Below are 14325 nucleotides of genomic sequence, written 5' to 3' on the forward strand. Positions count from 1 at the left end.
CTGTTGGAATCGTGTTTTTGACATTTTTAGGCCTTGACTGCACATTTCACTCATGATTTGTGTTCTGCAGTGTAAGAAACACCATATTACCGAGGTTGGACATGTTACCAAGGTTAAACACTTGGTTTTCACTAGAAGGGGTCTTTTAAATTAATGTAATGGTACTGAAATGGACACTGCTATTGAAACTTTTCAAATGATGTTGAGTCTCAATAGTTAGCTTAACATTTTGGGCGGGGTTATCGTTGTCTCCTGCTCTGCAGTGACAGGAAGTACAACTTTCTCAAAAGGTCAACACACATTTAACAATCTGTGTACAGATCAAACAGTACACACACACCCACACACACGCAGACAGGAATACGTGCGAGCACACACACATATTCACACACACCTATACACGCACACATACGCTAACAACATTGACCAAGTGGGTTATGAGCATGTGTGTTAGTTATTCAGCACCGCTGTGTTTGTGGAAGGATTCACCCATGAGTGGTCAGTTCTCACAGGAACTCTCTCAGGAGCAAATGAACTCATTTAATTTCCTAATATTTTTTCAGGCTTTTTCTTATTGCTCGTACAGTCTTTCTCTCTATCGCTCACTGTTCACACACACACACACACACACACACACACACACACACACACTCTCACACACACATACACATACACACGCACTCACACATGCACACACACATTCTCACACACACACACACACACACACTCAGGCGCACACACACACAGTCACACACACACATTTTCACACACACGCACACACACACATTTTCACACACACACACGCACACACACACTCAGGCGCACACACACACACACATTTTCACACACACGCACACACACACATTTTCACACACACACACACGCACACACACACTCAGGCGCACACACACACACGCACACACACACTCAGGCGCACACACACACAGTCACACACACACATTTTCACACACACGCACACACACACATTTTCACACACACACACGCACACACACACTCAGGCGCACACACACACACACACACACACACACACACACACACACACGCACACACACACTCAGGCGCACACACACACACACACACACACACACACACACACACACACACACACACACATTCTTTTCCTTTCTTACTTACTGTCCATCCCATACATTGCAATAGTTCATTAATAATGTCGTTTGTCCTTGGCAGGCACACTCCTACAGCAATGTAAATATAGTCTGTGTGCGTGTGCGTGTGTGTGTGTGTGTGTGTGTGTGAGATAGAAAGAGGGAAGGAGAGAGAGAGAGAGAGAGAGAGAGACTGGAAGAGAAAAAGCTTTTAACATTTTAACAGCTGAAGGCCTTTCTGGTGGTTTAGCTTGGCACTGATTCTTACATCCCAGTCTGCGGTGAGTGTGTGTGTGTGTGTGTGTGTGTGTGTGTGTGAGTGTGTCATCACCCTTCCGTCTCCCCACACACGTGTAACACGGCTCCCGCCGCTGCTGTCGAGGGCTTGTTTGTTTATTTAACCACAGTATTTCACGACTGCAGAGTGAATCTGCCGTTCGGATTTGGGGCTCGGGTAATGGACACTAACAGCCTCTCAGGGGTGGGTGCTAGAACAGCAAGCGTGGGAGCCATTTCTCTTACTTACGCGCGTGTGTGGGGGTGTGCCTGTGCGCGCGCGCGTGTGTTGAGTGCTTTTCAAACACCATGAGGAGTTGAGTGTGCTGTGCGTCGTCCGGCTGTGTTGGGTGACTGACCAAGCCCACCGTGCTGGAGGAGTCTGATTTAGTTCACACTGGGTGGGCTTCCACTCTGTACCACCTGGGCTTAGACAGACCGATGGACTGGCACCTAAACACACTGATGGCGTGTGAAATAGTGTGTGGGCTCCTCACGTCTACTAATAACAGAAAACCTTTATGTTTGATATCGACCTTCAAACTCCTCTGTGCTCATTCTCAAACTCAGTACGCAGCGTGACAGTAAGACACGGGAAAACCACTTTATAACGGAACAAATGTAATGGATCAGTGTAATTGATCAGTGTAATGGATCCTTTGTTTGTTTGGTTTGTTGGTTACTTGTTTGTTATCTTATACATGTGCATATCAATGTGTAAAGATGATTGTTAAAAAACAAATGTAATCAGTTTAAGCAGATTGTTTCAGTAGTGTTTAAGTAGAGTGTTTAAGCAGAGTGTTTAAGTAGTGTACAAGCAGTGTTTCAGTAGTGTTTCATTAGTGTTTCATTAGTGTTTAAGCAGTGTTTCAGTAGAGTGTTTCAGTAGAATGTTTCAGTAGTGTTTAAGCAGAGTGTTTCAGTAGAATGTTTCAGTAGTGTTTAAGCAGAGCAGTGGGTAAAATGTTAAACAGTACTGAACTGATCTCATGTCAGTGCCCAGAAGTTCTCATTTAGTGGTGAAAAAGACAGAACCATGAACTAAGAAATTCTTAGTAGTCATCAACGTTTGGGAGTGTGATGGGGTTGAGGATGATGATGTGTTAGGTGGAGGTGCTATGTTGGAGTACTCCAGGTATAGCACTTTGCCTAGCTCAGACACAAGGAGAGTGATTAGAGAACTACTATAATTATTTACAGCTTTTGTCTCATACTATGTTACCATAGTATTTAAGGTTAAACAAACTCAAAATTGAAAGGCAACCAAGTCGCATTTTTACACTGAGGAATTGTAGAAACTTTGGCACTTTGATGTGAAGCTCTTGTGTAGCAAGATGTCCTGCCTATGAACCTCTCGAGGCTCTGACCCTCTCTCCGGCTGGGAGTGGGAGAGCCAGACCTCGTCTCCCGTGGGGCCCCCGAGGCCTGTGACCCCGAGGCCTGACGGAGCATTTCACGTTTAGTTTAACCTCACAATACCCAACTCTCTCCTCCACTGCCAGCCAGGAAACGGTAAGAATGGCTGAGGCTGTGCTGGCCTATCAGGTGCCTCGGAGGCCCTGGGGATCGTAGCCCCCCGGCTCTCGGTGGCCTCAATACACCAGCACCTTCTCTGTGCTCCCATCAACCTCTGTCCAGACTCAGTAATTGTGTCTGGGCTTCGGCTTGGCAGATCAGTGCACGCACTCGCACACTCTAGGCCGTGTTTGCCTCTGCCTGTGGGCTCATGCTCTGTAACACTCTGTGTGTTTTGACTCAGCGTCTGGCGTGACATTGGCGTGGAGAATGCTGAGGTGATTTGCAGAGCTTGTTATGACTCTGTTCCTTCTGGGTTGATCCATGTCACAACACACACATTTCAGAGTTGTCAAATCGCTGTACTGTTCACACTACACTACACTGTACACACTAACTCGCAGTCTTGTAATCGAGAATCTTGAAGTCGTGGTTTGCATACTATATGACTTATCGGTGACAGAGCAAAACATACTACAAGATGTTTCACCATCCGACGAGTCTGTCTGGCCTCTGATTTATGCTTTGTCATGAAAACACACGCTAGAAAAGACAAGCTGGACTGTGTAATATTGTTACATTTTTAGCATAGACATCTATCCATAGATGGATGCTAATTTATCTATCTATCTATCTATCTATCTATCTATCTATCTATCTATCTATCTATCTATCTATCTATCTATCTATCTGTCTGTCTGTCTGTCTGTCTGTCTGTCTGTCTGTCTGTCTGTCTGTCTGTCTGTCTGTCTATCTGTCTATCTGTCTGTCTATCTATCTATCTATCTATCTATCTATCTATCTATCTATCTATCTATCTATCTATCTATAGCTCCTCCCTCAGGTCTCCTCTCACTCTGTATCTTGCATTCTCATTGGTTGTGGCTCCACACGGCGCTCACTGTCAGTCATAACCTGGTGACAACACTCTTCACCCTGCAGGATTTGGACTTCAGATCTTTAGCACTATAGACTTTTTTTTGGGACTCTTGGACCGTGGCTCAGAACGATGTTTGAGCACCGAGCCAATGGGTGAGCTCAGTATTCGGTGGGATCGTACACAGCTCCCACTGCCTCTGTGAGAGACCCTGAGCTGAACCTTCATAACCCAGAGTCATTTTACTTCTGCTCTCCCCCTCTCTCTCTCTCTCCCTCTCTCTCTCTCTCTCTCCCTCTCCCTCTCTCTCTCCCCCCCTCTCTCTCTCTCCCTCTCTTTCTCTCTCTCCATCTCCCTCTCTCTCTCTCCCTCTTTCTCTCTCTCCCTCTCCCTCTTTCTCTCTCTCCTTCTCCCTCTCTCTCTCTCTCTCTCCCCCCCTCTCTTTCCCTCTCTCTCCCTCTCTCTCTCCCTCTCTCTCTCTCTCCCTCCCTCTCTCCCTCGCTCTCTCTCTCTCCAGCGTCTAACTGTGCTCTCGTTCTTTGTTCTTTGTTCCATCCGTCTCTTCGTCTCCCACGTGCCTTCGGCGGGCTCAAGGTCAGAGGCTGGGCTCTGGCGCTGGCTCACTCCGCTCTGCCTGCACACACACAGGCAGTTACTCTGCTCTCTGTGTCTTGGTGGAAGACCTGAAGGCCGGTGTGTGTGTGTGTGTGTGTGTGTGCACGCGCGCGCGTGTGTGTGTCTGTGTCTGTGTGTCTGTGTCTGTGTGTGTGTGTGCGTGTGTGTGTGTGTGTGTGCGTGGGTGTGTGTGCCTGTGTCTGTGTGTGTGTGTGTGTGCGTGTGTGCCTGTGTCTGTGTGTGTCTGTGTCTGTGTGTGCGCGCGCGTGTGTGTGTGTGCGTGTGTCTGTGTCTGTGTGCGTGTGTCTGTGTCTGTGTGCGCGTGTCTGTGTGTGTGTGTGTGTGCGTGTGTGTTCCCATCTAACAACCTTGAAATATACACATTATTTTTAATGTGGTGCTGCATTAACTGGAGTCCACTGGATGACTCTAAAGGGTGAAGCAGAGCGGTGTGTGTGTGCTTTGGTTTCTTTGTAGGTGAGTGTTAGAGACTAGAGGGATAAGGGGGCACAAGGTGCTCCATATGTACACACATACGCACTCTCTCTCTCTCTCACACACACACACACACACACACACACACACACTGCCTAAAGTAAAAGCCCCCTAACAGGTGAAAAGGCTGTTTGGATGTTGGCCAGTATAAATTAGTGGAGTTGTGGGATATGGGGATTTCCCTTGTCAGCAAAAAGTGCTTGGAACTTCAGTTCATTAATTTACTCTCCTCTCCTCCCCTCCTCTCCTCTCTCTCCTCCCCTCCTCTCCTCCTTTCCTCTCTCTCCTCCCCTCCTTTCCTCTCCTCCTCTCCTCCTCCTCTCTTCTCTCCTCCCCTCCTCTCTCCTCCCCTCTCTCCTCCCCTCCTTTCCTCTCTCTCCTCCCCTCTCCCCTCTTCTCTCCTCCCCTCTCCTTCTCCCCTCTCTCCTCTCCTCCTCTCTTCCTTTCCTCTCTCTCCTCCCCTCCTCTCTCCTCCCCTCTCCTCTCCTCTCCTCCTCTCCCCTCTCCTCCCCTCTCTATGTGATTCTATCTGGAGTGAATCTGATCTACTGTAAGTTCAGGTACAGGATCTCACTGACTCCATCTGAGTTCTGGTTTGTAAAGACCAATCATAAAAAACAGATCATGAATGAATGTCCAGGTCAGTCTGCAGCCTCGGGTTAAGGTTACCTTTTCACTTCAGAGACCTTCAAAATATTGCAAGTTGTTTTTTGTTTTGTTTTGTTTTGGGGTTTTTTGCTATAAATGTGTAACAGCAAAGGTATTCTAAGATGGAGGTTCCCCTTTGAAACAATATGTTCACCTTCTCTTCTGCATAGCTGCACATTATGGCAGAGGAGTACAAACTGTCTGAGATCAAATATTTACAGCACATCCTGTCCCCCAGTAACACCAGAGGGAGGGGGGGTTAGGATTCGACAGCGTGTCAGAAAACAGCATGTCCTCACTAATAGGGGTGTGATTAGGAACGCCGGCTTTCCTAAATGGTGCTCCAGGATAAAACACGTCTTAAAATGCAGTGCATGAATGAATTTGCTTGCATTCCTGTACTGAAAGAGTCTCTCTCTCTTGCTCTCTGTCTCTCTCATGAAGTCACGTGGCCGTGCTACATAGCTGGTGACTTGGCAAACCACAGGAGAACTTTATGATTCAATATGAAATGTAACATTTTAATAGCAGGAACGGCAGAGGCCCATATGTCACTACCAGGATAAATGACAGCACAGTCCGCTTGGCTACACATATCATGTGAGAGTTTATCACACCAAACAGCGGAATTTATCATAAACATGATCCCAGCGAGAAACTGCAGACAGACACAGTCATTGAGGCGGCTGGTTAGAGGTTAGCCCTGCGAAGGCTGTAGTCTGTGTTCCTGTAGCCTTTTTAATTACGTGGCAGTCAAAGCCTGTTCACAAACCTTGAAATATTGTGATATACACGACATTGTAAAAACGTCTCAAATGTAATATTTATATTTTGCCATATTTCCCACCCTTAGCAGTAACATATGACCAAAATCATATCATTCGCCAGTGAATGCAGCACCAAGGTCTATGTGCATTACAGTGGTTTTTTCCTCCCGCAGTTGTCTTGGCTAAAGGTTTTCTTTTCAGGACATTATCAACATAACCTCAGAGTAACTCCAGTCAGGACCCGCCGGTCCTGAGCAGGGAGCGCGGAGTTGCAGGGCACGACCTCTTTTCTCACATCGTTTTAACATTCAGCGGGAACTAACGCAGGACAACATCTCAACTCCTTTTGGCTCCCTGAGCTGAAACAGGTGGAGAACGGGCAGTTTAAGGGACGTCGGCGAAACTGAGTTTAAAAGCGCACAAAACAAACCGGCGCAGCACGCAGACGACCGACACCCGGTAACGAAGAACAAAAGGGGACATAAAACGGAATAACGTAACGCCGTCAGCGGCTGCCGGCAGTGCGTTTACGATGAATTCAGGATGTTTTCAGGATGTTTCTTTGTCCAGAATATCCCTCTTCACTGTTTGAGAGCTACCGTTTTTCCATATTATGTATAATAAGAGAAAACTGCAACAACAACAAAATATTTGTGATAAAAAAAATTACGAAAACATATTTGGATTTAGCGTGCAAAGAAACAGTAAAAATGTATTTTTGCAGGAATCAAAATGACTTGACGCGCGTAATCTCGAGGGATTGTGGGAAACGTTCTCTTCACGTTGCACGCTGAAGACTGAATTGATGACTCTGGCTTTAATTAGTATAGCCTGTATTAGTGATGTCATCAGTTCTTTACAGGCTATGCTAATCTATGCCAGAATCAGCAAAGCATTGGATCCAAACCCTTTCTTCAGGAACGCTACAGTTAGAGTATTTTTTTTTTGCTGTTATTTTTACTCTGTAGTTTCTGTGTTTCATAATGGTATTTGGAAAGTGTGTGTTTATTGTGTTCTGTATCTAGGTGTTTACAGCTTACATCCTGGTGGATGATTATATAATGCAATAATGACCTAGACTGTATTGTCATTAACAGACTTTAGACGCTAGCAGTGCAACAGGCGATACTGAATGGCTGGTTTATACCACAGTACACCCTAATATGTCTTCCTAACGACCCTTTCAGACCGTTTTCATTTCAGAAACATTACACTGTGCTGATTAACCTGCCGCATGCTGTGATATTTTGATTTTCAGCACCAGGAATGTTTCTAGCATTGCTGTAGTGAAGTCTCCAGATACATGATTGGTCACCCTGGGAGCTCAAAATGTCACGTCATTAATCTCAGGTGTTCATTTTCCTGCTAATTAAGAGCCCTCCCTTTTTGCCATAGTCAGTCCCTTTTTTCGAGTATATATGTGTGTGTGTCCATGTGCCTGTGTGGATGAATATCTGATTGTATGAGCCATGTAAAGAAACCAAGACAGCAACACCACCAGCAAATGAGTTCATTTCATTACTCTGTGAGTGGTTCAGTGGCGGTAGCTGTTCCCTGACAGCTCGCGCTACGTTAAAACCACTTGTCATATTTAACTGTGTGTTTGTACGTTCTTGTAGCCCAGGACCGTAGGTAGCTATCTGGATTTGAGTCAGAGATTTTGTAACACAAACAAACGGATCTGTTTGTTATGAGGACGTCCAACACTCTGTGCCTGCGTCTCCCAGAAGCTGCATCTTTTACACAGACGCACAAACACCCAAAATCAACACGTCCGCAGACACACCAACACGCAAAGTACACAAACGAGCAGAGGCCAGTATCACAGCAGGCTGATAGAGGAAACAAAGCATGTAGGCACACGGCCGAGACAATAATAGAAAAACAGAAGGAGTCATAATACCGGAAAGAGCGACGTAACGTTCAGTACGCACGTACATGTCATGGCAACAGTTCACGAAGAAGACCGGGAACCGAACGGGTATAAATAGAACTAATGCATAAACAGTAGTGCGCAGATGCAGATCTGACGAGTGTGTGATGATTGGCGGAAGCAGAATGAGTGACAGGAGAAGCAGCCACAGATGAATGCTGGGAGGTGTAGTTCAGGCTAGGCAGCGGGACATCGCCATTGTTCGTAGTTGTGAGTTGTTCTGCAGCTTGTGGTTAAAGTAAATAACCAGAAATAGTATCCTTATTTTTGTATAATTAACGGAAGTAAGTAAGGCGCTGTGGCCTTTTGAAATGATCAAGATGGTTTTCCACAAACAAATGCTAAAAGTTCCTCCTTAACAGTGAAGTACGCATAACGAGCCTGGATTATTGGCTGTTTAGTAATGTGAAAATGTGTTAGGTACCTGTTAAATGAAAAGACTGCTAAGTGGTTTTGTCTTTGTGCTTTAACAAGGTTTGGAGTAAATGACCGATAGGTATTTATTAACTTATCCTTCCCAATTATTACTGGTTCAACAAACGGTCTTCGGTTGGCCCATTATTCATTGTGGACAGCAGTGTAACTTAGTAGAGGACCAAGTATGTTCGACTCCCTTCCTCTAAATGATGAAATAAAAGAATCACTTCAGCTAATATAGCTGTGTCTTCATTCTACACACACACACACACACACACACACACACACAAAAGCAATCACAAAATTTCCCATGGGTACAGAGGATTTAATGAGAAAAATCAGGATTTCATGGCTTATTCTTGGCCAGAAAAGGTCCGTTACAGAAGTACAGCTAGTGAAGGACTTCTATTATGAAATTTACATTTATTGCATTACATCAGCATAAAAACATGCACATGGTTTGGGGACTTTATTTTAGCCAGAATTGCACTGCTGTCTGAGATGGTTCCAACCTTGGTGTGTTTGAGTCTCTGCTTGGAGAAAAGCCACAGTAGACAACTTCACATGCTCACCTTGACTCCGCCCCCCTGACCGGAGCTGTACGGATGAAGTGAGACGTCTGAGCCCAGCTGGGCCGAGAACCTGAGAAAGAAAGGAATTAGGACAGCAGTTGTAGTTAGTGCTCTCTTCCTGAAGGCTAAAGAGAAGAAACCCTCTGCACCTTATCTGGACCAGTCCGTAAGGGTCCGAAGCATGTCCACCTCTCACGGCGCTTTCATCTCCCGGCTGGATGGCTTTGGAATGGCTTTTTTTGTCACTGGTACATTAGATCCAGTCACATGCAGCTCCTCCAACTTGAAGGCTTCACTTTATTCAGGGGAAGATAGAACAGTAAACACTTTTTGAACTTTCTGTGAGTTTTTTGCTAATTAACCTCCCTGCCTCAACATGCTCTGTTCATCTTTATTCTGCACTCAACGCGTGAGGCGTGGCGTGAGGCATGGCGTGAGGCGTGGAGTGAGGCGTGGTGTGAGGCGTATCGTGAGGCGTATCGTGAGACTTTATACAGAGACCTTATACAGAGACTTTATACAGAGACCTGGTCACAGAGACCTTATACAGAGACTTTACACAGAGACTTTATACAGAGACCTTATACAGAGACTTTATACAGAGACCTTATACAGAGACCTGTTCACAGAGACCTGGTCACAGAGACCTTATACAGAGACTTTATACAGAGACCTGTTCACAGAGACCTTATACAGAGACTTTATACAGAGACCTGTTCACAGAGACCTTATACAAAGACCTTATACAGAGACCTGTTCACAGAGACCTTATACAGAGTCCTTATAAAGAGACCTGTTCACAGAGACCTGTTCACAGAGACCTTATACAGAGACCTTATACAGAGACCTGTTCACAGAGACCTTATACAGAGTCCTTATACAGAGACCTGTTCACAGAGACCTGGTCACAGAGACCTTATACAGAGACTTTATACAGAGACCTGTTCACAGAGACCTTATACAGAGACCTTATACAGAGTCCTTATACAGAGACCTGGTCACAGAGTCCTGTTCACAGAGACCTGGTCACAGAGACCTTATACAGAGACCTGTTCACAGAGACCTTATACAGAGACTTTATACAGAGACCTGTTCACAGAGACCTTATACAGAGACTTTATGCAGAGACCTGTTCACAGAGACCTTATACAGAGACCTGGTCACAGAGACCATATACAGAGACCTGTTCACAGAGACCTGTTCACAGAGACCTTATACGGAGACCTTATACAGAGTCCTTATAGAATGGGTCGTACTGAACACTGCAGTAGAATGGGTCGTACTGAACACTGCAGTAGAATGGGTCGTACTGAACACTGCAGTAGAATGGGTCGTACTGAACACCGCAGTAGAATGGGTCGTACTGAACACCGCAGTAGAATGGGTCGTACTGAACACTGCAGTAGAAGGGGTCGTACTGAACACTGCAGTAGAATGGGTCGTACTGAACACTGACACTACATGTAAGCTAACAGGTCTCATGGTTTAAGTCGACTGGCCTGCATGCAGTAAGATCCACTGCAGCAGTGAATTCATGCAGAAATATAAAAGAAACATAACAGCAGTCGGGAGAGATAGACAGTGTCTTAGACGTTTGGGGAGTTGGGTAACTGTATAAAGAAGTATTGCTCTGAAATGGGGATATGCCCATTTAAATGACCACAACTGCCGAGCCTCAGGAGTCCCAGAGCACTCAAACAGAGAGTTGGCTCACACTCTTCCAGATTGACCAGCAGCTGCTGCGGAGTTTGTACGAGGTCTGTGGTCTGACGAATGACCCAAAGCCTCAGGGTAGTGCTGAACACTTTTTTGTCTCAGATGAGTTTTTAATTGGAGATTTTTCATCTCTTAGTTTTGGTCATATTTCCTCCCGGTGAGATGGCATCATTAGCAGTAGGGAATGGGATACACAGGGAATGCTGTAGGGAATGGGATACAGCAGGTGAGGTTAGCCACACAGCAGGAAGTACAGGCGGGCCACCAGTTCGTGCACATCAGAGATCCATTTAATATCTTATATTGGAGAAGTTCCGTTTCAACAACTGGGACCCGTTGTTAAATAACAGCCTCTGCAGCTGATTGGAGAGGTTCTAGTCTCCAACCACAAATGCACCTGTTGACTTCCAAAGAGCTTTGCCGTGAGCTGTGTTCAATCAGGTTCACGCCACGTGCCCTTTGTTAGGTGTCCAGGAAATGCAGTGTTTAGAGATGAAAGGTATTTGAGTTTAAAAGCTATTAAAAATAAACCAACAGAAGCCTTTTGCGACCTTAACGACCCCATAGTTTGTTTGCTCTGGTAGTGCATTTGTATAATGTGAAGAGATTTGAGCATCCTCTGCAGCCCGGCCATCTGCGCGAAGATTTAGGAGTCCCACATATCTATGAGCCAGTCCAAGTTTCCGTAATACCTCCACAGTTTTACTGCCTGCCCTTGTCTTACGCGCAGATCCGGATGTCCAGTCTTCCATATTCTCACACACACACACACACACACACACACACACACACACACACACACACACACACACACACACACACACAGTGCTGGGGTAGACCCAGAGCACAGCAGGACATGTGACTATGCAGTTTAATTGGCCTAATGTGTGTCTCATTAAGGTGCCTGAATGCACTCTGGTCATGGTCTCTGTCTACTTGTCTGTTGGCCGTCTGGCTGTCTCGATGTTTCTGTCTGCCTCTCTCTCTCTCTCTTCGCCGAGTGGCGAATGACTCTGCGGTAAAATTTCATTACAGAGACTGTGGATCAGGTGTGTTTGTCCTTCTTCATCGCCCTGGGACCCATGAGTCCTCCGTAGCGTGGGGGGGTGTGGGAGGGGACCAACCCACATGTCGTCTGCTTCAGGGTCCTCTCACTCCCCAACAATTCATGAGTCTGCACAAGCATCACTGGCACTGCCGTTCAGAACGTGGCGCCGCGTGACACACGGAAGCGCGCCTGCCTGTCCTCCATCACTCAGCCAGGCGTTCGGAGGCCTCATAATGCAGACCTGTCAGCAGACAAGCCTGTTTCATCTGAATGAACTTTGTTTCCTGAACGAATGTATGCATCTGACAAATATGTCTTCAGTTAAATAACTGGGCCAAGACGTCACAACACAGCACCAAGACTGTTTGAGTCAGACTTTTAATTCCAGACGTGGTACAGGATCATCTCACTGGCACTTAAATGATATATAACTACGGCATCATAACGTGCTGTGCTGTGATGTCATTTGTAGTATTTTTTGTAGTAGAGCTCACTGGTGCCTAGATTGACCTGCAGATCCATTCAGAGGGCTGAAGACGAGATTTACCCCTCATCCTCAGGTACCAAGCGCAGTTTCCTGTGCAAGCCAACCCTCCAAGGACCTACTGCTGTGTCGTGACTGGGTGTATGGGACAGGCGTGGCCTAGAAGCAAACACTCGGACATAGTCAGCAGGTGCGAGCCCAGGAGGGTGGGGTTTAGTGACAACCACCTGCGACAAAATGGAAATTGGGCGGCGCAGGATGGTGCTCGGTGCTCCGCAGAGTCTGAGTCTGTCTCACGGACGTGCGAGCACCTGTCTTTGTCTGCGGTAGTCCACAGGGGAGAGGAGGTGTGAGCGAGAGGTTCCAGACCAGCTCTCCTGTGGATCGTCATATCCAGCGTTCTCCCACCCGGGCCTCTTCCGTACCTTCCCCTCGAAGAGCCGCAAGCTAGCGGCAGCTGCCGCGCTTATTAGATCGCAGCTGTGAGTCTGGCCATGTGCTTTGAGTGCCTTTCATTTTGTCTTTTGTTTTTTTGTTGCGGCAGAGGTCGCTGTCCGAGGCGCTGCTCCCCTGCCGTGGTTACCGTGATTGCGGTGGCTCACGGCACGCGGCAGCACTCGTGAGAGAGCCTTGCCATCACACATGCACAGCGGCGCGTGATTGGTGAAAGACATGCAGCGTTTTGGCAAGCATTGGCCAGGCTTCCTGTTTACTGCATGGGCTCGCTACCGGCAGAGCGTTGGTAAGAAGACACAGGCACACATGCACTTGACACGTCACATGTACCCTGAGGAAGGATGCCATCCACCAACACGTGTAAACTCACCCAAACCCACAGTGCTTCATTGGGTTAGCTCATACTAAGAGTTTAATAACATCATCATTTGTCTAAATAGCAGGCTGTAGAAATAAGAGCTTCACCTCTTCTCTTTTAGAGTGTGACTGGATAGCTGGGGGTTCAGATGTTAAGGCAAGGGGTTAACCAGGGATTGCTGGGTACAGGTTCCACACTGGCACTTGGGTGCAGCTAATCTAAGCAACACTGTCTGGAGGAACGGAGGGTTCACTGTGGGATTAGACGCCTCATCTGGAGAAGAGAAGTGTTTCAGATCCAGGCCGCTGGGACAGACGTAGGGGGCATGAGAATGGGTGCGTGGGAATGGCCTTTATTTATTTCCTTTTCCAAGGACGTGAAAAACATGGCGAATGGCCAGAACAGAAGGAGAGTAGAAACAAGCAAAGATTCAACCAAGGAGCCCCAAAGTAAGAGAACAAAGAAAAGAACAAGACCAGCAGTGAGCAGTGCAGGGTAGAGAAGAAGCAAGACAGCACCAGCCAGCCAACAAGTCACAGGTGAGGGGCAGCACAAAGCCCATGGCCATCAAACCTGGAATCGAAACAAAAGCACATGGCTAAGGCCACAGACTGTATAGGGGAAGACAACAGGCTGTGGAAACCATGACAACCAGCTTATCTTTATTTATTTATTTATTTATTTATTTATTTATTTATTTAAGTAAGTGGAATACAGACTGGTGACAGATGGGACCTCCGTCTAGTGAATGCAACCAGGCAGAATTTCATGTAGCCTGATATGGGTAGAACTCAGACAAAAAAATCTGAATTGCTATATATGAAATATTATAAAACTCTCAATTTAACACTGTCCACTTAGCACAGGTCTATAGTACTGGTTTAAAATGGGACACTTAGCACAGATCTATAATACAGGTTTAAAATGGGACACTTAGCACAGATCTAAAATACTGGTTTAAAATTGGACACTTAGCACAGATCTATAATACAGGTTTAAAATGGATCACTTAGCACAGATC

The 14325-nt window shown here is 46.3% G+C and overlaps 1 protein-coding gene across 2 annotated transcripts in view; it reads left to right on the forward strand.

The window, feature by feature from the left end:
• chrm3b (cholinergic receptor, muscarinic 3b) overlaps window positions 1-14325 on the forward strand; it is a 67972-nt gene that overhangs the window by 20397 nt on the left and 33250 nt on the right. The gene's annotated exons all lie outside the window — the stretch shown is intronic.

The sequence above is a fragment of the Electrophorus electricus genome, chromosome 15, assembly GCF_041902795.1.
Source record: "Electrophorus electricus isolate QZ-2024a chromosome 15, ASM4190279v1, whole genome shotgun sequence".
NCBI classification, from domain to species: Eukaryota; Metazoa; Chordata; class Actinopteri; order Gymnotiformes; family Gymnotidae; genus Electrophorus; species Electrophorus electricus.